At 38.6% G+C, this 25,833-nt stretch overlaps 1 long non-coding RNA gene across 7 annotated transcripts in view; it reads left to right on the top strand.

The window, feature by feature from the left end:
- The window catches only part of LOC148222159 (uncharacterized), a 163,447-nt gene that overhangs the window by 93,461 nt on the left and 44,153 nt on the right, over positions 1–25,833 (top strand). For 3 of the 7 annotated variants that reach the window (XR_015806775.1, XR_015806774.1, XR_015806772.1), the window contains exon 4: positions 17,847–17,935. The exons of 3 other annotated variants lie outside the window; for them this stretch is intronic. This is a non-coding gene — a long non-coding RNA (uncharacterized LOC148222159). Of the gene's footprint in view, positions 1–12,754; positions 13,451–17,019; positions 17,127–17,846; positions 17,936–25,833 lie in introns of those variants that run through there. One more of the 7 variants, XR_015806777.1, reaches the window with a different exon arrangement.

Genomic DNA, 25,833 nt, shown 5'->3' on the forward strand with positions numbered 1-25,833 from the left:
TTATAGCAGTTTACAGAAGAGCTAAATGATTGGACAAGGGAGAGTGGCTTTAAACTGAAAGAAAAGGGGTTAGATCAGCTATTATGAATAAATTCTTTACTCTGAGCTTGGTGAGGCCCCAGCACAGGTCACCCAGAGAAGCTGTGGAGGCCCATACCTGGAAAAATGTTCAAGGCCAGGTTGGATGGGGCTTATGGAAGGTGTCCCTGCCCATGGAAGGAGGGTGGAACTGGTCCCTTCCAACCCAAGCCATTCTGTGATCAGTGGATGAAGTTACAGCTACAGAAAAGTAATTATTTCTTGACTCTTTTGGTTATATTTTTGGGCATAAAACCATGTACTAGTACTGAGAAAAGATGAGATGAAATTGTGACATTAGAAACTTTGTCTGTTCTCCCAGTGTTCTTTATAAGTTTTCAAACATTTAAATTACTTGTTTAGAACGTCAGAATTTTAACTTCCTTCATGCTTATTAATTTATAATTGCTTTAGTTCACCTACATGGGGTAATTTAGTATTCTTTGAATTTTTAATATCCTTTCAAGATTGATATTTATTATGTGTTTATAACATTCTGTTTGAATGCTATTAAGCTGTGTGGTAACAAAATAATGCAGTATATCTGCTACAGCATGTTCAATAATGTATATGATTGTTTCTCTGAGAAAGAAGCCTTAGGTGTTGAGAGGTTCTAAGCATGAGGCTGTGCTGACAGAAGGGAATTTGGGATAGCAGGGTTCCTTGAAGGTCCTCAAGAACAAGACCAGAATTTATTTGTAACACATTTACTATAATTGAAGTTAGTTGCTGCCTCGAGGTAGCATTACTCCCATTAAAAAAATTCTGGAGAACAGTTCATAGAAACTCATGAGCAAAATTAAATTGTGAGCTGAGACGGTGAAGTAAATCATCAAAGGTGATATGTATCCAGATTAACTCTTAAGAAAACATTAGAGGCTTAAAAAAATTAAAATTAAAAAAAAAATAATAATCCACTCTCTCCCCTCCTTTTTCCCTTCTTTCTGTCTCTTTTTGTTGCTGACTGTAATGTCTGCACATACATCCTAATGTCTATGGGGCTCTGTAGAGGTAGTAATAAATAATTGTATCTCCAACTGATGTTCCTAGAAATGACAGCTTCTGAAATATAGTCAGTAATCTGACATATAAATCTTCCTTTGGAATCTTGGCAAATTCTACTTCTCTTCTAGATTTGTCAGCTGCCTTTCAGATTCATGGTCTCTGTGGTTTGGTTGACATATCTTTCAAACCACATGGGATATCAAAGTTGCCCTTGTTGGATCCCATTAGAATCTTGTTAAGAAATCCCAGGGGTATTCAAGAGGCAATACACCAATAGACTGCACACCCCCAGAGCCTGGTGCTCTTGAGTTACTCATTATTCCTGCATGGGTTTCAGAAAACTGACTATGAAGCTCTCTCATCTGGGAATCAGTGCTAATCCAGATGAAAATTAGAGGATTCTTGCTTACAGGGTGGCCAAAGCTTAAAATAAAAAAGTTACAAACTAAATTGACCCTTCCAATCATTTTTTATTCTTCTTTTTTGTGGGGGGTGTGGTGGTGGTGGGTGGTAATGTTTGGGGGCTTTTTGTTTGTATTTGGGTTTTTGTTTGGTTGGTTTCAGTTTTGTTTGTTTGCTTGTTTTATCTCATTTTATACTTCTGGTTCCTAACTAAGCACATTGTTCTAATAGCCCACCTAGCACACTGTCTCACCTAAAACACTAAGGAGACTTCTACAGCATGTAAAAACAAAGCTGTAGTAGGCAAATCCAACATGTGAATCTTTTGTCCATTTTTCTTCCTACGGGAATTCAAAACTGTGCAGTGGCACTGATGTGGAATCCTGAGGCTCTGGAACAGGACAGACAATCACACAGGAGTCTGGCATTCATGTGAGTCTGCTGTTCTCTTGGTGCCAAACAAAATATTCTCCAGTGTTTCCAGACAATTTTTAAGATGAAATAAAACAATCAAACTTAATTAGAATATTTTATCAGTCAGATAGCTCCAAATTTTTCTGTGAGAGTTAGAGAGTACATTTGAATGATCTATATGGTTTTCATTTCTTAGCAGGAGCTAGACCTTTGTTTATGGTAAGTCAACATACCTGTATCTACTGAGACTCTTGTTCTACATCTCAAATGAATTCAGCACTTTGTAATTTGCTGGACAGACAGAGATGCACAAAAGAATCACTGGGGTTCTGTGTTCGTTTGCAACAGGGCAGATGTGCTTCAATGCAAAGCAACCACTGGAAATGCTTCAATTTGATGTTATTGTTTTGTTGAGAGTAAGGATTTGGAAAAAGGGGTCTCCTTTGGCACTGTAACAAATGGTTTACCAGATCATGCTGTAAATTTAAGTGTAGGTAACATAAAGATTATTTTACCTTATTGACCCTAATCAGATACCCTCTTCAATTTTATAAAATAGGTCTGTGCCACAGTGATACAAAGAGTGTTTTGCTCCCGTGGTTTCTTATCTTTGGTTCTTTATCTTCAGTCTCTTATCTGAACATGCATTTGATTTTTCCCCTCTGAAAAGCCCAATAATTTTAGAGTTGAAAGCAAATCCTTCCAAATAAAAGGTTTTGGCCCCAGTAAATCCAGACCTGTATAAAATACTAAGGAATGACAACAAATAATGGAGCTTTGGAATATTTGGCCTAGGGCCAAAATATACAAGAGTGTCAAAGACACAAGGTGGAAGAAAAGGAAAGCCTTTGTCATCTGCTGCAGCACTTGGGGAAATTTGGAATCATTTTGTGTACTTTTATTGGCCAAGGGGCAAGAGATCCATGTCTTCTTGCAGTTCCCTGCATGTACTGTTTAATTTCACAGTTTTACTTATGTGATCTTGAATAATCTGGAAGGAAGAAAAGGGCAGCCTGTTTACAGAAAAGGGCTTGTGTGCTGATGTTCATAAGGTGGCATCAGCACGTCAGGGTGGACAGTGTGGGGACATGTATAACCTCTGGATATTTTAAGGAAAATATCAGGCCACAAGAATAAAATTTGAAGGCAAAAAGAACTCCGAGCCTGCAGACAACATACTTAAATAATATGGGAGATAGATTATTAAGTCTTTATAGGAAAATTTTCTTCTGATAGAATGGAACAAGGGAAGAAAAGCCAGGATTTAGGCTCCTGAGAGTGAGCTATAAATGTGCTATAAAAAATGGGATAGCTGTATGTGATTCTTTACTGTTCTGACTGGGCTGGATATGCATTAAATTAAGAATTCTGTGGCTTTGTAACATATCAGGCTGAAAGCTTATTTCTGTATACTGCAATAACCAGGTAAGAAAGCAGTTCCACATATAAATACATGCTAATTGCTATCAGCAGTCTTGTTTTGAAGATCATGCATTTTCATGCATAGCAAGCTGCTAAAATATCCTTACTAGTTATTTCGGCATCATACAGCCTTATTGGAAAAGCACTAGCAAAAAGGTATTCCATTTTAGGATTTCCACCAAGAATTTTGAAGCTCCTGGTAAAAGTGCAAGAGGGATGTGATAGACAGTGCATTGACATGAAGCTCAGAATACTTATTGCCTTCTGTTTCCCAGGGAAGCAGTCACTCAGGTTCCTGTGGAGCCAAAAAGCATAAAGAGACTGGGATCTGTTATCAGCCCTCTTGGGCAGAGCTGCAATACAGAGTGCTCTGCTTAATATTGCTTATCACTAAATTTGTGTGTGATAACTGAAGCATGAACAATATCCAAGTGAGAAGCAAACTAGATCTATAGCTTCATAGTCAAGCCTATCAAAATATATTGCTGAGCTCCTACAGCCAAACAGTTCTGCAGAATATCAGTTGAAACAGGATGTTCCAGCTCACTGGGCCTCCACTCACCATATGCTTGTGCAGCCTTACCTGTAATATCAAATAGCTATGCTCAAGGGCAGGATGCATTAAAAATTAGGAAGGGATGTTGGAGTGAACCTGCATGATATTGAAAACTGATGGGCCTCGTAACTTGCTGTGTCCCACTGAGCTGTGAGGCAATGATGATGAAGTCACAAAGTCTTGCTGAAATCACTCACATGAGTGAGGATTGTATATTACTCTTAGAAATCTGTATTTGCAAAGCCATGCTGTGGAGATTACCCTGGAGAAAATCCACTCTTGTCTGTGTCTTCATTCTATGAGAGAAGTAAGAAAGAAAATGATGGTGTTGCTCTGTGGCTTATCTGTTTAAACAAGAAATGTTCTCTCTTCTAAGCTTATCCAGTACAGGATCATCTGTGTAATTTGACCCATGTACAGGCAAACATTTTCTCTGAGAACATGGGATACAGGGTGGGATTTCCTGACAGCCCCTGCATCCTTCATGCACCTATGTTAGCTGTGGGTTACAAACCTTACACTGGTGAAGAGCGTGAAGATGCTGTCTGGTTTTAAAGCAGATCCTAAGGATCATTGTGATTTTTTTTTTCTGTTTCTATGTGGGGAAACACTAAGAATAATGCCAAAAGAAAATAGTATTTTCTTGGTTTATAATAATGTGTCAAATGCATTATTTTTTTTTTTACATGGTCACATGTAACTACAAACTATTTTTCTGAGAATTATTGCACAAATGCTACAATTAGACTATTGTGAGGAAATGCATGCAGTTTATATTTCCCTGTTCTTTTAGTAGCAGAAAGTCTATGACTACTCTTAGAGGAAGTAATTGAAAAGTTTAACTAGATGTAGGGTGTATTAATGTAACATTTTTCCTATATATAATGTTAAAAAATATTCCAAAAGTTTCAAGGCCTGAGGACTGAGGTACAAACAGGCCCAGCAACACCTGACAGTTTCAAGTTAGTTTTCTTTCTTAGGAGGGGAAGGATGTTTAGTTTTAATTCCAGCACAAAAGCTTATAAGCAAAGAGATATCATTGTGTGTTTACTTCACTTCACTTTTTATTTGGTCCTGCAATTACAATTTTATCTGAGTGGATGGGTCCCAGCACCTCCTGAAAACCTTGGTGGGTAGCTGGTGCTGCTTCCAGTGAGGTTGGGACTGAGCTACCATTGAAGTGTTAGAAATTGAAAGAAGAAAATCTCTAGGCAAAGGGAACAGGGCTGTTGTGTTCCTTTGGTGTCTGCTCCAGTCAGTGCAGTGTAACACTTGTGTGTCTTGCTGTGAGTAAAACATCATTTTGCCTCTGGCAGATAATCTCCACAAAGACTCTTGCCTGCTGGCCCATGGCTTGGGAATCCAGCTGGGGAATCCAGCTGGGAAGAGAGTCCAGGCAGGATTGTCATGAGCTCGCTGTGAAATCTGTTCAGTAAATGGGGTTCTTTACCCAATGTTGATCTGGTTAAACAAGATCTCAGGCTGTACAGATGTAGTGTTAGACAGTTCATTGACCCCCCCAAAAATGTTTTTCTGTTTTTATTCTAAAAATCAGTGTTTTTATGATTAATGTTAATGCTAAGGACATTTTTTTCCTCTTTAAATAGGCCCTTCTTGTAATACTGAGGGCAATAACAAGCTGGTGCCAAGTGCAAGTCAAATAAATGGGCAATTGCTAAGGGAAAATACTAGCAACTGCTGTAAAATAATATGCCATTAACAGCATCTTATTTTGACCATAAATGGCAATAATTATTCTTTTATTAATATTTCAGAAGACTGGGACAGGTTATTGGGACAGAATGAAATAGGAAATTGTTCAATTTAACTGTACTTTCTTCACATTAGAAACTCTGGCAATGCTATTTTCCTTTTTAAAGCACAATTTGTCATTTCTGTCCAAATAATTAGTTTGAGCAGCATGTAAATGCTCTTGTGATACCAGTTGCAACTTCATCTTTCTACTAAGTGTATGTATAACCCAGCACAGGCATGGAAATAAACTTGTAGAGTAATTGGTAGTCACAAGATGCAAAAACGCATCCAAAGTAAGTTTCTAACAGAGCTCTGTAGGCCGTGGCATGAATTTCATCCTTGCTGAAAATCCTGTGTGTCTCAAATCATCTTGATAACCAGAATAAAATGATGAATTTTGTTCACATTAATTAAACGTATTACCTAGATATTGTGTTGGATTATGAATACTCGTATCTTTGCTGTTTTTCATTTCTGTGTTATGGAAAGGCTTACAGAGCAAGAGATGTGTTAAGGGGAAAGAATTAGAAAATACTTTGAAAATTTTAAAGAAAACATTCCATATAGTTCTTTTCCCAAGAGCAAAATTACAATGCATTTAAGAGAAAGAGAAATGTCAGTCAAAATAACAAAAACAATATTAATAATGACCCCTCAAAGATTTGCAAGAAGGCAGGGTAATCTTTTATTTTCAATACACCTATCTGAACTCCAGCACAAAGTAATTAATTACAGGTTCTGGTACAGAAATGCCTCACATATCATCTCTGGATGTCTGCCTTTTCATAACATACTAATTAGTCCTTTTTACACTGTGACTTTGTTAAAACGTGGGGGGTGGTAGAACAATGTTGGCATTTGAAAGGGCTGGACTTACATTCCCTGATAATCCACTGGAGTCACACGAACTGCTTTTCTTAATTACCAGACAAAAGCAACACATTTTCCAAGCTGCCTTGCTCTATAGATGTATTAATAAGCCTCAGTTTATTTAACTGGTGTGGTTTTCATTTCTGAGTAGTCTGGGGATGTTTATTTACCAGGAGCAGCTGCTACATCCCACTGCTGCTGCTGCCAGGCTGTGCTGACCCGACCTATTACAGAGGGATTGCACAAGTCTTCCCTGACTTCAACCTTCCTGCTCATGTCCAGTTGCTCTCCTAGTCTGGGTAACTGAGTTTCTGTCCAGATCCTCCAGGATCAGAATCTTCCAGAATCAACAGATTTTGGAGACTTGGCCAACTCATTCCCCTACCTTCTCTGACTCCACCTGTGCATGTGAGGTTTTCCACTGACATTTTCACTGAAAAAAAATTTTAAAAATCGATTTAACATTTGAAGTAGAGAAGTTTCTATAAAAAGGGAGGAAGGAGAATGTGTCATTTCCAACTTTTGAGAACATCCACTCCTTAATGCTGAAAAATGTATGTTAGCTGTGGAAACCTGATCTGACATCACCTCAGTGCATTATAGATAGTTTCTACAGCTGGGGGGTTTATTTTTCATACTATTTCCTGAAGGTACTAAGATTTGTGTTTCATAAGTTAGATGGCTTTCTCTATACCCAGCATAAAGGGTGTTTTCTAGAAAGGGTGGGACTTTGTAGAGAGTCTGGTTGATTACATTTTGTTCATCCAAGCTGTAAAAAAGAAACCATGTTAGATCTGGTGGTGCAGCTAGGGCTGCATACATTAGGCAAACACAAGACAAAGACAAGCATGTTATGACTTCCAAAATAAAAAAACTCAAAGAACAATCCATAAATTATTTTAAATCTATGAAGGCATTATGTGTTTATATAATATTAGATTAATTGTTCAAGTATAAATGTTTCTTTAATTTTTAAAATTTATATAATTTTATCTTGGACAACATTGAAAATCCCTTATAAAATGGATTTTGTTATGGCCTGAAGATGCAGCTTATCGCAGGTAAGTAGAATATTGCATTGATTTCTGCTGTGGATAAGGAGACTGCCAGGGAGCAGCTGCCTTGCCACATGAAAAAATGCTGAGCGCAATTCAAACATACTGGGGAGATTCATATTTGTTTTGAACTGAACTGTAATAAAAAGGGCAAACCTGTGTTAGCAGGTACATGGGCAAGAGGAGTCTGCTGGGGAACAGGGAAGAGTCTGGAAATAATGCTCAGGGTCTGCATGGACCCCAGGATCAGGTTTTGAGTGAGGAGGGGAGGCACCTGCTGCCCTGGCCACCTCCTGAAGGCATGGACCTCATGGGCTCTCACTCTTCAATGCAGGCCAGGGAACAGAGCAGCTCTCTTTGCTTCTGCCCCCCATCCTGCCGTGGAGCTGGTGCAGTGAATGGGACACTGTGCACAGCACCCTTGGGAGCCTGGCCTCTAACCAGGGAGGGTGAGCCTGGTGCTCTGGCAAAAGATGCTCTCTGCTAAGAATGTTATTTAAAGAGTATCAAGGGACTGAGCGACTACACTTGTCTTACTGTGTTAGATGAAGAGCTATTACCAAAAATAAAGTATGTTGGCACATTTTGAAATTATAGCACTTAAAAGATGAGCAGGATTTGTGTTCCAGAGAGTCATCATCAGGTACAAGTGCATGCATATGGTGTGCCCAAGTGGCTGCTTAGTCATTCAGGAGGAAGGTGGAGGAGAGGGAGTTGCCCATAGCGAAGGAAGGCTTTGCCCAGCCCTTCTCCTTGCTGAGGGAGACTGCAGTTCTTGATCCAGCCTCTGATCTTGCCTGACAGGATGTTTGGTACTGCACATCTCCAGCACTGGTGGTGTTGTATGCAATTGGGAATAAGATGTGGTGGTGACACTCACCTGTTCCCCAGGAGCAGCCACTGCTGGAGCAGACAGTGAGCCATTCTAGAAATGAGTTGGGCATTCTATGAATTCTTTTGTGTTCGATCATTGCAGTCCACATAATATAATATATCCCTAATACTTACTACTTGCTTCTTCTTCCTCTATTTTTCCTCTCAGTAAGCTCTTCCTCCTATGGCATTCTGCTCCATGCAATTAAGGTGTAAGGCTTATCCTGTGCATGCTTTGTGGCTGGCTGCATGGTACACTTTCAGCAATCTTTTCTTTAAAATATATTAGTACAAGTAGACAAATGATATCTTTAAGGTCTTGTTCTACAGCAAAATGTAACATTTTTCCTTTAAAACTTCCAACTCCTCCACGTTCCCTGCCCTGCTGTTGTTGGTACTGTCATCATCCACTGAGTGTGAGCCAAAATACGAGACTATTATGCAAATAGTTAATGTTAAAGTGGATTGGATGGCTTGTTGTGCTTATTTATATAACCTCTAAATGCTGTCTATGCACTGTAAGCTGCAGGGCAAACAGCCAGGCTCTGCTCCCACGGTGTCATAGGAGTTCATGTTTGCAATAGCAATGTATCCCAAATTACAGGTGTACTCTGAACCCAAGCTGTGCTGTAACAAAGGAACCTGGGATACTACCTCTAGTAAGAAAACAATGGCTGCGGAAGAGTGCACTAAATAAAGCTTCGGTTCAATAAATCCCTGTGGTTTTTTGTTGGGAATCTGGAGATGTTGGGCAAGAGAGAATTTTAGTCTGACCAAACATGGCCAGTTTTGAATGATCGTGCAGCCTTAGGAATATACAATTTTACATTACAGATTTGTGCTTTGAAATTAAAACAAGACGTGTGGAAATACACATTGTCAACATGTCAGCCTAGCCGACACCTTACAGCTGGCAATGAATACTGATTACCTTCTCCATGGCAGACAATTCTTCTATCTAATATAATCTCATTCAAACAAAGCTGAAATGAAATTCTGTTTGATTCAAATTTTAAAGGAATTTCTTGGATAAATTAGACCAGAAACACATGCTTTCCTTTAAAAAAAAAATCATAGAAGAATATATTTCATTTGAACATCAATTTTTTTCACAAACTAAAGCAAGTTTTGCAAAGGAATTATTTCCTGACTGCTGATGGAAAAGTAATGCCAGCTTTTGGGGGGACCAGTCAACACCCAACTGTTATTACCTGTCTTAAATGGATTTTACATTTATGCTGTGTTGCTCTAAATGTGGTATATTTGATGCCAAAGGTGTAAGTACAAGTAGTAAAGATTTTGTGATAATTTAAATGTTAGAGACCTGAGTTACACCAGCAGGCTTCGAACAGATCTGTTCAATTTTTCCATTTTACTGGAAGGTTGAGCACACTGAAATGATTGAATTGGAAACATAACTGTTATCCTGTTCATAATTGAAGCAGGGTACCCAGTTGCCCTGACCCTGAGGGGCCTCCCTACCTTGACCACTGGGTCTCCTGGCAGAGCCCTGTGATCCTCATTGTGCCCACCCAAGGCCATGCCAGCTGGAGGCCATGAGCTGGAAGATGTTCTTTGGGTGTTGTGTCCATGGCCTGTCCCCAGCAGCAGGCTGGAAAGGCCAGTTTTGCCAAAAGGCAGCAAGTGAGCCACATGTGGGTTTCCCATGGAAATTCCCAGGACTTTGGCAGACGTTTGCTAAACCTGAGCTATTTCTATAAAACGTCTGTTCTCATTGCCCTTGTAAAAAATCTTTCTTGTTTGCTTGAAATTTTCTGCAGTGTCTTCCTGAAGTTCTTTATGTTTCTGGTACACAAGGAAGTCTGATTTTTGTGATATCTGTCTTTAAACACTTACTTATGGCACCTCATGAATTAAGGCATTTAAAACCATGTTTCATCTTTGGAAAGGGGAGTCTTTCCCCACTGTGTGAAACACATACTTTAAATTGTCCTTATCTCTGGGAACTTTGTCTAAGTGAGTAGTCAGAGCTTGAGACTTTGGTCCTTAATCCAACTTAATAAAACCCAGCCATTGTTTATTGGCTTCATATGTCAGAGAGGTGATGGAAGGGGCATGTCCCAGATTGCTATCTCTAATCTGACACCTCATATATTGTCCATTATCAGAAAAAAATGGGAATGAAAATCCTTTATAGATACCACTTTGAGAGCTTCAGAAATAAGATTTCAACAGTGCTGAGATTTTTATGACAGCATAATTAGAGCTTACACCAGATTGTAAAAACTCAATTTGTTGAAAATTGTGTAAGCTGATTTAGGGTCAAATCCCACACTTCCTATTCAGGCTTTTCTCTGAATTTCCATTGATCTCAATGGCATAACTCGAGTACTCTATCTCTAGCAAAATATCTCTGTGCTTCTTTCCTTGCCATTCCAATGAGCAATCTTCCTTCTTACAAAGTGTATTTCGGAGACATGCATTGAAAAGATGTTACTGATGCAGTTAACAGAGCAAATAGGATCTGCTGTGCTTATGATGATGACTTTGACATTCACTTGATGGTACAAAGATGTGAAGGTTAGCTCCCACTTCGATAATCTCTTGTAATGTAGCCTTGTGTCAACAAAGCCACAGGTGTGGGCATAGAGATAAGATGATAATTTTAAGTCTATTTTGTGTTCTTTCTTATTTTTCTCACAGTTATGTTTAAAAGTTCAAACCTCTAGTAAATAGGATAGAAAATCTCTGTTTTCTATCTCTTTTCCTTTCTAAAATGGTGTCATGGGGTTGTTTCTCAGCAAGTCCTGATCAAATTGGCTGAATTTACGAATACAAAGATGTGTTTTTCTACCTGGCAGCTTCATCTAACCTCACACTTGCATCTGAAAGCCAGGATGTATTTGATGTGATCTAGAGGACCACCTATAGAGGCCCACCATGACAATAATGTTATGGATTCAGTTCAGTTAACAGAATTGCCCTTGTGAGGAGGGTTATTAGTGTATATACCAGATGGAGGAGCAGGTTCTTACTCTGCAATCTTGTTTCTAGGTCAAAAACCATGGGTAGGCCCCAGCAATGATTCCTGAATTATGTTCCCTCTCAAATCCTCTAAAGAGGAAGTAGCATGAAAAGTTGCTTTTCAAACATCAGATACTGGATTCCAAACTCATGCAAGTAATGTATCATTGAAAAAGAATTTTCTGGGATTTCTTAGAATAATTTTTTAAGTCTCAGTAGTGTGTGGGGAGACACACTTTACATGTTTATTACTATATTATAGTAATCCTATACAGACTCGAGTCCCTGTGGGCTGCTGAAAACATGGGTGAAGTAATATTTCCACATAATGGAGTTTATTATCCTCATAGCATAAGGTAATCAATGGGTAGAAGGAAGTGAATACATCCCTTTTTACTCAGGAAGCAGATTGGAGGACAAAATCAAAACTGGGTTAAGATTATACTGGTGGACAGAAGAAGATTAAGAAATGACCTTTGATTTTCTTTACTGTTGTACAGAGGTCATGCTGCCCAGCAGGCTTCCTGCTAAAAACTACTAGAGAAGTCTTAGCAGTGCCAGAGCTAGTGCAGTGTTATTCCAGACCTTCGGTGAGGTATCACCCAGGAAGCTTTCCAGGCTGAGAGGTCTAGAATCAGCCACACCTGACATACAGGCAGCTTTGATGCAAATTCCCTTTGGTGAACATCTAGGGAGTTTTTCCAAGCTCATTCTGTCTTTTTTCAGGGTGGGCAGCAATCATAATGTGCTTCATTGGCATTTCCCTTCACTGAAAAAGGAAAGGTGATTCACAGGAGTCTCAATATCCCATTTTACTCATATCTCACATAACAGACATATTTTTGAAAGAGACAGGGAGACCATAATTACCACCTTCTAGAACCAGATGCAAAACCATAATTCTGCATACAACATACTTTTCTTAGCACTCAGAGCTGTTTCATTACCTAGGAGTTCACAGCTTTCCAGAACCTGACATTGAAGGGAACAGAGATTACAAATAGCTTGTAAGCTTTTAACAAGACAAGTCATCTTTTATACCAGAATTGCTGTAGTATCTTCTTAGAATGGACTTTTCCAGTAAATTGCTCTTACCACCCATTTCTAACACAGCTGAATTCAGCCCTCCTTCTCTAGGAGACTTCAGATCTAAATTCTGCAGTTTGTTTAAAGCATTGAGACTTGGCCCTGTAACAAGCTGGACCACTTCAGTCTGTTTAAAGTCATTGCCTACAGGCAGAGCTCAGTGTGTCCCACCCCTTGGCTCTTGTCTCACTGCTGGAGTCTCAAACTCTCTGTGTTTCTCCATGTTTCCTTTTAACAAAATCCCACTGAAAGGGTGTAACACTGTAAGACTAGCACAACATCTGCAGGCCAAAACATGCTTTACTCTCGTTGTGCTCTCCAAGGGGCAGATGGCATCTCCTCATCCACACTCAGGTGTTTCCCACCCTTCTGGGACCCTCTAACTCCCAGAAACTCCCATTCATCACTGTAATACCAAATTTCCAGGGCACACACTTCTAGAGGTCAGCTCTAGGTAAGATAAACTTTTGGCTGCCAAAACCTCTGTTTGCAGAAGGCAGGCTAGGGGCATATTTCTCTTATTTATTCTTGAAGAACCATCCTGTTTGAGAGCTGTCAAGAAAAATTTCAAATACAAGTTTTCTAATTCATTAGTTATTAATCTTTTTTTCTTCTTTTTTCTTTTTTTTCAGCAGACTGCACTGGCAGGGAGGAAAGAAAGCCAGTTTGAGACATTTACTAAGATTTTTGTTGGGGTTTTTTTGGAGGTGAGAGGTGCAGGGAGAAATTCTCCGACTCCATCTAAGTGATACAAGGTCACTTAGATTGGCATAAATATACATTCTGTCTTGCTGCTGTGGGAGATATAATCGATTCATTTCAATGGCCAGTGAGCAAGGGCCGCCAGCGCCACCTCGGTGTTTCTGTCACTGCTGTTCTGTTCCAGCGCCTGCCCTGGGGCACACATGAATCACACTTCCAAACAGCAACAAAAATTTTAACATTTTAGGTAAGTGATGGAAGCTTTAATAACTGTAAACCTCAGTAAATGTTTGAAGGAAAATAGTCACCAATTTCTCTCTTTGTGTGAACAGATGAGAATGACATTGTAAACTGCATAGCCAGGCTGCAGCAATCTTGATGTAATTCCCAACACGGTTGGGAGCTTTTCATCTGATTTTTGGGCCTCTGGCTTTGCATGCCCTGTGCCTCTGCTCCTGCTTTGAAATGGGATAATGATATTCCCTTTTTCTACGTTTTGACCACTGCAATTACAGGGTTGGATGCCAGTGGCACATTAAGTGTTTCTACAGTACTTAATAGATCTTTGGTGTTGCATAAAAAATCAAGCTGCTTTAAATCAGTAGCTTACATAGAAAGTGAGTGAGTAAACTATCATGTTTTCTGAAAAGCTGGTAGAAAATATATGAAATTATTTTGAATATTTTTTAAGTCTAGTTTGGAAACTTCATTTGTAATGATAAATGAGGTTTTTATACCACACCATTTCTGTGAAGTGAGCATTTGCTCTGTACGGGATTTTTAAAAAAATCTCTTCACAATGATAGATGATGTATTGTAATCCATGTCACAACCTCATAAAAACATCATCTGAGTTTGCTTGATAAAATGATTTTTGTCTTTTTCATTTACATTGCAATCTTTCTCTTTAAGAAAATACTTTACATCATGTTGTCATGACAACAGAATATGGTTGAAGGTTGAATTGCTGACATTTTTCCCAGTGTTCATAATGCACCCTCTTCTCACTCCTCCATTCTTGGCCAGTTCTGAGGGTCTCTACAAATAAATGTAAATCTGCAACAGAGAATGGATTTGGGGGCTAGAAAAAGCTGACTGCTGTATTTTTCTTTTTCTGTGTTTGTGAGTCTGTGTGAGTGGGCAATCATTTTAAAGCTTGGGGACACTACTGTACCAACATCTGTATTTATAATTCAAAGACACACAAATACAAGGGCATTTTCTATATCATCAAAATACATCTGAATTGTCTCAACCAAAAATGTCTGTGCTGAAACTCATGTTCAAGCAGTCTTGGGTCTGTTCCAAATAATGTTAAGGGAAAAAGAGCGTGTGATGAACTTGAAAATATAGAAGACCTAGAACAGGCTATAAATAATAAGTAAATGCTATTTTGTCTTATCCTCTGGAGATGTTAATAAAATTGAATAGATGAATATGTGAGTCCTGCAGTCCTCAGAGTATTCAGATGCCATCCAGGTATTTCCTCCCTTATCAAAGACAATAGGCAATGATGAATTCCAACTGTACCTATTCCTAGAGAATTATGTCCACAGTAAGTGGAGGCCATAGAAGGGGAAACAAGGAATCACTGTAAACAGTAACTGATTCACTCAGAAGAGTAAGACCTAAAGATGACCTTTGAAGTTCAAGTTTACAGACATTATTCCCTATAATAGTGAAAATAATCATACCAATTTGCCTCTCCTTTGCTTTTCCAAATAACATATCAATTTTCATTTAGGGAAATCTCTTATCTTTGAGAAGAGTTAAAAAGAACAATTTAAAGCTTCTTAAACCTTTTTCAATACTTGCATATTCTTCTGAATATCTGAAAATATGTTTGTAGGTAAAGCGAGTTCCTGGAATGGACATCAGAAACAGCTGGGAGGAAAGGTTAAAAAGAAAAAGACTCACAGGATATGGCTGGTGAGCCTACATGTGAATAAATGCTGATACTGGAAATATGCCTTTTTTCAAGCTCTAAGAATATAGATGAACTTATGGATATAGTTCTGCATATGAGTTAGGCAGAGCAGATTGTTTCACATCTGCTTCCTGTAGGGTGTTTTATCATCTTCTGAAACATCTGGTACAAGCAACTGTTAGGATATTGGATGATAACATACTGTGAATATGGTCCACCTTGGCCATACCTTGTTTCTTCACACAATATTGTAAATAGGAAAGTCTAACAGGGACTGCACAAGCATAAAAGAAATGATGTGGCTTGGGGGAGAAGCTGAAGTAGCAAAGTAGAAAAGTAAATGATGGACTGATGCAATCCACAGACGATTCAGCAGCTTGTGAAGTGGTTAATTGGCATTGATCATATTGTTAGTTAAACAAGAATATTTGTTTTTATATGCAGGATGCAGACAAGGTTAGAACTTCCTTGCTAGACTTTATGGCTATTCAAACATTGAAGCACCACTTGAAGTCTCTGAGCAAGAAATCTCAGAAAATAAAAATAGCCATAATAATGTATTTTATCTACTTGTTTAGTCCATATAAATACAACTATAGAAGAAAATGGATGGATAACTCAGAACAAGACTTTCAGCTACATGAAAAAATTCATAGATTTGAAGCTTTTGCCCTAGTACTGAATGAAATCCAGAATATCTAATGAAAATTAGGTCACTCGAGGAGCTTCGTAGTGAGGGAATTGTGAGGGAATTGTGAGGCTGGCGTTTGTGGACTCAGGGCTGTTCTTATAATGCAGCATGCTCAATACCTCTTCTGTTGTAGATGAGACTTAACCTCTAGGTTTGATTCGTATTAGCTAGTGACTCTTCTCTACTTTTCACCCGGGAAAACTTCAGATTAAAATTTTATTAAACAGGATGTAGGTCTCTGAAAACTTTCAATCCCAACTAATTGGCTTTTTTGGGTTAGAAAAACTTAATTAAAAAACCCCAACCAGCTGCAGTTATAAGCCCTTCGTATTTCATTATATATGTGGGTCTTTCTTCCTCTCAGCATACAACTTTCCAATCCAATGCTACATCTGCAGGAAGACTGGTGTACATGTGTGTGTCTGTGTGTGAGTTTAACAGTGAAGATAGATTAGCTCAACTAATGAGTGTAGCTGAGCTTAATTAAAATTAATAGTGAATTTAAGAACGTGAAAATAATTATGGCACCAAGTAAAACAGCAAGATGAAGAAAGCAACTTGTAGAAGATTACAAAACTGCAGTAGGAAGCTGCCAGAAGACCTGCCTTTGGCTTGCTAAATGGAATAATGGATTGTAGAATCATTTAGGTCCAAAAATACCTCTAATATCTAAGAATAAACAAAGCAGTCATTTAACCTGTCTCTGATGTCAAGCATAAAAGAGTTTGTCCACTTAGGAACTGATGTAAGTGACAGGGAATGAACTCCTGGTCTATTACAGTCTTCTCCAGTGTGGTCAGAAGATAAGGCAATAGAAGCAGAGGGGTTCCTGCACTGCAGTGACTTCTCTTGACATTTTTGTGTAAGGTCTGAATGTAATCCAGAGGTCCAGTCATAGGAATCCACCTACCAAGTGTAGAACAGCAAGTTTTCTCCTTGCAATGCTTTCCACAATAAAACTAAAAGAACTCACAGGAAGACAGCTTGGGAAATATCCCCAGTGTTGCACCCTGCTGGAACCCTGCTATAGATTATGGATTATTGCTTTGGTGCCTCAGGTTTCTACTTCAGCTAAGACAGCATTCTGACCTCCCACATATTTCCAGTTTTAGCTGATAATATATCAACAGGATGACAATGAAGAGCACTTCTCTAAGAGTAAGTTTTATCTTTCTTTCTCTCCTATTCTGGGCATTAGTCTGGTTGTGACAGGTCATTCCTTTGAAGCATCGTGAGTGACAAGCATTTAGCTGAGGTGCTCGTATCAAGATTCAAGCTGTTAAAAGTCTCTGTCAATCACCAAAAGTGAGTCTTTCTCCTTCTGCTTATCTCTCTTTACAATTTCCTCAGGATCGTAATTCTGTCCCAGAATTCCACCACATTTTCCTAAATATGGACATTTGTGCAGATGACAGTGTGAAGCATTTTAAAAGCTTCAACTAAGGCACTTTAATAGAGCAGAGCTATTTCACATTCTCTTTGCTCTGGTTTTTGGCTCAGAGGATTCTCCTTGATAATTTGTAAACTAAATCAAAATTCTTCAGAAAGCTGTGGCATGCCAGGTTAAGTGGGCTGTGAGGAGCCCTTGTGTCCTGAATGTTGTGCACAGCCAGGGAATCTGGGAACTCTCTGAAAACTTTTAATAGTATCTTCCTTCTCTAAACTTGAAGAAAGTTAGGAAGTTTCCTGTCCATTGAAGTTCTTTAACAACATGATTGTAGCATTTCCTGAAAGAAAAAGGAATGAAAAGCTTTTAATTCTCTTGCATGCATTGCTGATTTGTTCAGCTGGAGGAGATTTATGTGGGCTGGTTCAGTGTCTCTCCATTCAGTTAAGAGTAACCTTAATGGTATTTCTAGTGGGCAGATTTGCTCTCATGCTCAGCTTCTCTGACAGTCAACTCATTTATTTTAGTTTCCATCTTTTGAATAAAACCAGGTCTGAATTAAGTGAGCCAGTATGTCTAACTAATAATGCCTTATTGGAACACATTATGTGATGACTACAGATATTCTTTCTTTGCAGGACATTATGTATTACTACTGGAGGATACCTGCTCCTTCCAGAAATCATATCTGGGGACTTGGAACTGATGGTCGAATATCCCACCAAAGGTGAATAGGACTAACTCTAAGTGATGGACCAACCACAGCACATTTTAAATGACCCCTCTGATAAAACACCTGGAAAACATCTATACTTCACCAGAGACATCACAAGTCAATAATTTTATACTATAGCCTTCTCATTTTAATTTGATGCTTAACTTCATTATCCTGTAGTTTAGACATTTCATTAGTGGTGAGCTGTAGGTAGCCATCTCATTGGCATCTTTTTTTCATGCTCACACCACCAAAACACTGAATTCTGTTTCCATGCTTTTAAGATTTTACAGTGGTATATATTTCCTGATTGTAACATTTACTCCTCCTTGAAAGATAAGAATGATGATAATCTCCTGCTGTGCTGTAGCATTTTTAATTAGGTAATGTGGGAGTCACTCTGCAGATTAAAAACCTCATATTTTCATGTGTTTCAGTACTAGAGCCAAGTGAATCAGATGAGAGGAGGGAAAAGAAAACCTTCAATCACTCCAGCCTGATTTATAGATGTGTGTAGCAAAATCTGGAACCAGAAGCACATTTTTCTGTGTGTTCTGCAGTGGCTGGATATTAGTGAGCCTGGCTAGGCTTTTGGAATTCAGCAGGGAAACACTTGTGGCTTCTGCAGCCCTTCTACAGATGGGTGTACAAGGGCAGGGTCACCGTCATGTCTCTGATGTTTTTGCAGTTATCAGTCTCAGAAAAAACCTGTTCTGATGCCATGGAGAACGTTACTTCTGAAGCAGTGTCTAACAGCAGAGGAGTCAACAGCCAAGCCAAACTCAAACTCCAAAGCCTTTGAAGTTTGCCCATCATAATTTTTAGCTTAGTTCCTTACTACTTTGAAATAAAAAGTAATAGTGACTAACACAAAATTGCTGAAATTTAAATTGCTTGTACATCCACAGAAATGCAGTGAGTTAAGAGTTTGATGCACAAAAAGAAGGAATTCACAGCATTTTTCACAAACATTTTAAATGCCGAAGTTAACACATAATTTGTGATAAGAAATGAATTTAATACTTTGTAACGCAGGCAGGACATGATAGAAAATTTTGCTTTTTGCTAAGAGGCACACATATCTAAGGCAGAGCATAAATAAGAACCTGGAGAGCAGATTAAAAGAACCTCAAGAAAGAAACTTGGCATGTGAATCATGTCAGAGTTTTACAAAAAATTATACATTTTCTGGATCACAACACATTTGTAAAACTTGCTCTGAGTCTAAAAGAAAATGAAGGTCAGTGCAGAAAGCATAAAAATATTTGTTGTTCTGGCCTAATGAACAGTTTGAAGATGCTAAATTTCTGCTCCATTTGCTTTGCTACTGAGTCATCTTTTTTTTTTTAATTGCAAGCAATATTTTAAAATACCAGAATTGTTCTGATTTCAATTCACTGCATGCATTTTAAAAAACTGAAACACAGTTTGGGTTTCATATTTTTGCACGTTTTTTAACAAAAAATTATTTCACTTAAAAGAGAATTTTGTCTTTCCAGTTAAAAGGTAATGAGATTGGAAATCTTGCACCCATACCCCCATTCTCCTTCAAGTCTTATTTGAGGTTTTTTGTAGACTAAATTATCTTTGAAATAACAGATATGTATGATACATAGTGAGCAAACCAGCAAAAGAACATGATTGCTATGTAATCAAAGCCTAATGGTGTGAAGCTGCTTTGCCATTGTTTGCAAGTACTGCTGTGTGTCTTGGAAAATTGGGAACAGTTGCAGCTATGGGTAGAGCTTTTGTATACCAGATCCAGCAGTATCATTAAACACAATGTGACTCTATATACCATCTATTGAAATATTTATTTATTTAGAGATGAACCCAAATTATTTTTAAGGAATTTGTAATCATAAGTGAATTTGGTGCTGGAACTCTCTTTTGCCTTTGAATCTAATGTAGACTGATGGTTAATGGGCTTCTCCCTATAGGTCACTAGTTCCAACAACTGTGAGGTTTTTCTGCCACCTTTTGTCTTTTAAACGAATTATTGACTTCTACTAATGCAATATCTTTCACAGATCCATAAGTGAGAGAAAATGTAGTAATTTTTTCCTAATGCTGCGTTTTTCTAGTTGTGAAGGGCTTGAGAGGCTCAGCCCATTTTATGGATCTTGCTTTGGTAGCCTTTATAGAATTCAGATATATGGGCTGTCCTGCAATCACAGTTTCTGTCTCAGTGCAGTTTGTTCTCCCCATGAAGCTTCTGTGTGCAATATAGTTGTCAAGAAGTTATTGATTAGGTTGGAGTAATCACGCTGCTCCATACAGACTCTTCTTTCTAACTTTTTGTCATTTTGTTTGAATTGGCTTCAGTCTTCATAATAGTACTTCTTGAGTATAGTACAGAAATTAGTGGTCTTTCCAATGAGAATATTCCCATCATCATTAAGAACACCTGATAAGTTAAATGGAGGAGGATGGTGAGTTTACCTGCTTGTTTTCAACAGTGACTTTTTTTAAGAGCACATGGGGTCCCTTTCTGTGACTATCACTTGTGCAACAGTGATATCACTTATCACATCAGCAATCTGGTGAGGTTACCTCTGGTTTTCTCACCTCCACCATTATGTGCTCAGTCAAATAATAAATTTTAATGTTGATCTGTGCATCTTTTCCCTAAAAATGCTGGCTATATCATGGATGTTTTCAGCTGATTGACTAGCTGGCAAAACACGTTGTTGGTAGTGTTCTCCATCTGCTTTATGTTCTCCAGGATCTGGTAACAGTTGGTAGCAAGACTACCAAGGCAGCAGTCCAGACTTGCATTGTGTCTAGTGGGTAGGATTGAAGGAAAGAAATGGAGGGAGTGTTACATTTCCTTTCAGTCTCTGTACAGACAAGTAGGACACCTTAAACACCTTTAGAAAGAGTTTCACTTGTGTGAAATTCACTTGTCACTGAAAATATATTAGAGAGACATTTTTCTAGATAATTGTTCAAGTAGTTCTTTATTGTATATCTCCAGTCTTAAAAACTAAATAAATCTCATACAGTTTAGCTCTTTAACAAAATTATCTGAACAGTGAATAAAAATGTATTTCCATCACTCCTCCCACAATGTCTCTGCCTTTTATGGACACTCTGATGCATTTGTTACCCCGACTATGCTGAATGTGAGCCAGGACAGAAGACGTGGGAGCTGTAACTTGAACAAGCTATTCTAGATAAATTCCCAAGTTTAGGAATATCTTAGTTTTAGTTTCAGATCTTGTTTCTCTTCTGCAGTTCATTAGCTTCATCCCCTCTCCATTTTGCAAACATAATGTAGGCTTTTCTTTTGTTTTTGGTTTGCTGGTCATGGTGCATAAGTGTGAGGCCCAGAGATTGAAATCTGGGTGTCTCAGGCATCATCTTAGCAGCAGTAGCAAAGCAAACCTCAAGTCCCAGCCTTGAAGTTGTAAAACAGTGAGAAAATGCTGCCTTCTCAAGTAAATTTTTAGGCCTTCTGCTGGGTCTTCTAACAAGTGTAGTTGCATGGTGCAGATATTTCTTAGACAGATACTAACTCTTGAAAATGAACTGAAACTGTGAATTCTCATTTCATGTAAACAGTTATTGGGATGATCTTTCAATTGCCCCCAACTTGGGCAGAATTTGAACTGATACCTCCTCCAAAGGCAGAAGGCTCCATTTCTTATTGCCACTCCTCTGAATCATCCAGGTATTAAAATAGTAAAATCCAACAGTTTCCATAGTGACTGTTCTTATTTAATAATTTACTTCTCCTGTCCTCTATCTGCCTTTAGAGTTGCTATTGCTATACCATTTATTTTCTTCTACCAATTACACTATATGACTGATGGTTAAAATACCAAACTCCAGAGACCTATTGTCCCCTCTGTATATGCCCATGGTTGCTTTAATGCTAATAGAAATCACATTTGTGGAGAAGCTTCATCAGTTTGTAATTTACCCCCTTCACACTAGAAATGAGAATCTAGTTTAATAGCATTATAAACGTACCCTCCTGCCAACCTTGGTCCTGTCCATCCTTGCTTGCCTCAAAGCCTCACAGTCCTCCTGGAGCTTGACCTTATGAGTACAAAACCAGGTCCTAAGACAACATAAAATTAAACCTATCCTTTCTGTGGCTGTTTGTACAGTTGCTGCCCTGAGAGTGCTCAGCTTGTGCACTGTCAACTTTGCTGACCTGGGGTCTGGGGAGAAGCTCCTGGTTTAGCAAATCCTAAGAACATTTTGCACTAAGAACATTTTGCACTAAGAACTCTCCCTGCTTGGGAGAGTGCATTCAGGAAAGCACCATCCATTTGATACAACTGTGCAACTAATTTCCAAGGCCTACCTTTGATAATGGGTTCAATATACAATTTGAAGTACTTCCATTAGGATAGAGAAAAATCTTGATACTGCACTGCTTCTGATTGTTGAAAAGGTCAGTAACCTTTGTTTGTTTGGAATAAAAGTCTCTTAAAGGGAGATTTAGAACAAGACCCTGGAAAAGAGATTTAAGAGAACTTTTGGGGAGATGTCTTCCTGACCACCGGCTCTTGAGAAGTAGCACCTTTCAGACTGGAGTTGAATGAGTGCTCAGAACTGTTTCCTGCCAGAAATAACTGATTTGCTCAAATTAGGGAATCTGGAGCAGAAGTTAATCATCAAACTGAAACCAAACAAATAAGAAAAACAAATAAGAAAAAATTAAGGCACAGTCCTTGGGGTTTCGGTAAAAAGAATTTTCTATTTTTAGGCTGTCCAGAACTTGAATCCAGCTTGAATTCTGCAAGAGGAATGTGCCACCTTTGAGGTACAGCTCAGTCACAGTGAAAGAAGAGTCAAAAATCCACTCATTTAGGCCAGATACAGCAGAGATACAGGTGATCACAGAAAACAAGTCTGTCACCAATCCCTTTGTCAAGAAGATCAGGTGAAACCAGACAATCCTACCAGCATTGCTTATATCATACTGTTAGTACTGTGCCCCTACTATTCTTTGGCAGTTTTCTGTGACCTTAATACAAAGAAAGAAGGATGGGTGCGATTCCCAGTCCAGGTACAAATTTCTAAGCATAAATAACCCCAGAAAATAAAGAGTTTGACTAAGGCATCCTACCCACAGCACAGAAGTACCAGAAGCTGCTGTTCTTTCCTCATGGCCTTTTGCTTGACAAATACATGTGTACTGCCCTTTGTGAATAGACACTTCTCCCTCTCAATCTGTTCCCTCAGTCCTCTCTATCCTGTGCACCCACTTGTATGAGGCAGGAACTGATATATTTTTAACTTTGCATCTGTGTGGGTGCATGTGACTGGCAGGCTGCCAGTGTCTGTTGTTTCTGAACTCTTGTCTTCAATCATTTTGGAAGTAAGCCTTGCAGGGAGACACTAAGCAGGGATGAGAAAGGATTTCAGCCTACCTGCTATGTGTAGCAGTAACTAATCACTTAAAAGGAAAACAGAGATAAAGTTCAGTGCAGAATGGAATAGAGCAGAAAAATTCAATTTGTTCTTTTAAGTCTCAGTTGTGAAACACTTCAAATAGACGATTATGTATTCAAAAGCTAAAAATTACAGCAAGATTTTCTATGGGGCCAGATAATATTCTGGAACCCTTCTGCTTTGGCTCCATTTCTATCACCTAGAAAGATTGTGGAAACAGTGCAGCCAACCTGTCCATGTCAAATGACAGCTCTACTAGGAGACTGACTTATGTTTAAATCAAATCATACTTTCCAGGTGTAATTATTTAGCCCAGGCAGGGCACATTATTACTTTATCTCCTAAACTTGCTTCCAGCTTAATAAGGTGCCCGTTTGTGAAGCAGCATTCTGACATCCAGCGTGGGCATTAATGTTATTTACAGAATATAGTGTGAAAACAGTCAATTCACAAGTCACTGAAAGATGTATCTTCTTTCAAGGCAAGTTTGTTATCCAATGCATATGTGATATGAAGCAAACAGAAAATCCAGTGACAGGCATTATGATATGATGTTTACCATGTAGGTAGAAAAGAAAGTGTTCTGTTGTCATTAAAGGTATAAATACAAAGAAACATACTCTAACATAAAGGTGATACTCAACATGAATCATAAAATGATTTCAATTGGAAAATACCTTTAAGATTATCAAGTTCAGCAGTTAACCCAGCTCTGACAAACCCACCACTGAACCATGTCCCTAAGCACCACACCTCCACATCTTTTAAATCCCTGCAGAAATGATGAGCCCACCACTTCCTCGGGCAGCCTTTTCCAATGCTTGATCAACCTTTCAGTGAAGGAATTTTTCCTTAAGGTGCAATTTAAACTACTCCAGGCACAGCTTGAGGACATTTCTTCTTGCCCACCCCTTTCTTGGGAGATCACCCACCTCACTGCAACCTTCTTTCAGCGAGTTGCAGAGAACAATAAAGTCGCTTCCCCTTCTCTGTCTTCCAGCTTAGGGGGGCTAAAATCTCTACCCAGAAAACCTGTCTTTCTACACAAACACGTTTTCATAGCAGGTGAAAACTCCCTCTTTCAGCAGAATTGCTGTAGGACCTGTGGGCCACCTTAGGGAATACTGGAGTTCCCGCTGTTTATATATGCTCTAATGAGCTTTAAATGGTCATTGTTGCCTCAGAGCATGATGAGCATGAATGGTGGAAGATAGCTCAGACCTTACTTGTGGCTGTAACTCAGGTTCCCTTGATTATCTTCAGTAACACCTCTGTCCCTCTTCATGTGTCTGGAATAACAGGAACATATTGCTGTTTAAACAAAACACCAATACAAAAGCACTTGAGAAACAATAATTAAGTATTTCAGCTGTTCAACCGTGCAGGAAGTCCAGAAGACACAGTATGGTCACTTTTGTTTTAGTTGGAATAACAGCCCAAAGGTGTTAGAAGGGTTAATAGTGGCTGTGCAACATTCCAGAGCTGTAATATGCTAATTTTTCATACCTGTGTATAATTTCTTTGTATTCTTTCATTTCACATTCTTAATTGTGACCTATTTTTGTCTCAAACCTGTTTTGGAATATTCAATATGGAGTTAAATTTTACAGCTCTTTTGTCTTTTTTGCTGTGCTAAGCCTTCTAGGCTGAGCATATTTCTCTGCTGTGCTCTAATGCTCTCCTTTATCTTCAGGGTATTAGTTGTGTTTGTCATAAAATTGAAGAGCACCTGATAGAGGTAAAGTTTCTCTTTCTTTTAAATCATAGGAAAATGTATTGAATGTAGTGTGTGCTTTTACAAGTCTTTTATCTCTCTAGTGTTGCCTTCTGCCATCAGATGTGTTGTGCTGTACTTAAAAAACAAGGCCTCAGTAACTTTGGTTGCTTTTAATATTGGAGACATCTTGTTTTCTATTGCTTAATCACATGTTTTTACTGTTCAACTTAGTTTGCTTCTCTGTGTTATGAAAGTAACAGATCTATGTACTTGTCTAAAATAATAAACACAGTCTTTAATTACTAATCTTAATAATTGAACTGGGAAAAATTACTTAATTTTGCTAATTTACTGTAATAGACTGCCAATACAGAAGCCAAAAGCTAATCATTCTGCTAAACACGTTGTGTGGCCAGTAGACTGGCCCAGTAAGTCAGTTGAAATAATTTCATTGACTTTAGATTAGGCTCGGTGTTATTTGTCTGTCATGAGACTGTAAGATTTAGTGTAATAGCAGGTTTTGTGCTGAATCATCAGTAGGTAGTGTCCAATTTATTACACTGGGAATGTGAAGCTTTTGAGCACAGAGTATTTGTCCTCTCCCATCACTGCCTGTCTTAACATTGGCAAGGAGTCAAGCCTTGTCACAGTTCTTCTAAATAATGCTTCAGAGATGGAAAAGCTTCAGGAAGTTGGCATGGTCACTAAGGCAGGTAAGGAGGTAGCCTTTTAATAACCTGCTGAAACTGAGGCAAGATGAATGCAGAATTTCACACTCTATATT

This window comes from Sturnus vulgaris, chromosome 14 (assembly GCF_052056855.1).
Source record: "Sturnus vulgaris isolate bStuVul1 chromosome 14, bStuVul1.hap1, whole genome shotgun sequence".
Classification (NCBI taxonomy): domain Eukaryota; kingdom Metazoa; phylum Chordata; class Aves; order Passeriformes; family Sturnidae; genus Sturnus; species Sturnus vulgaris.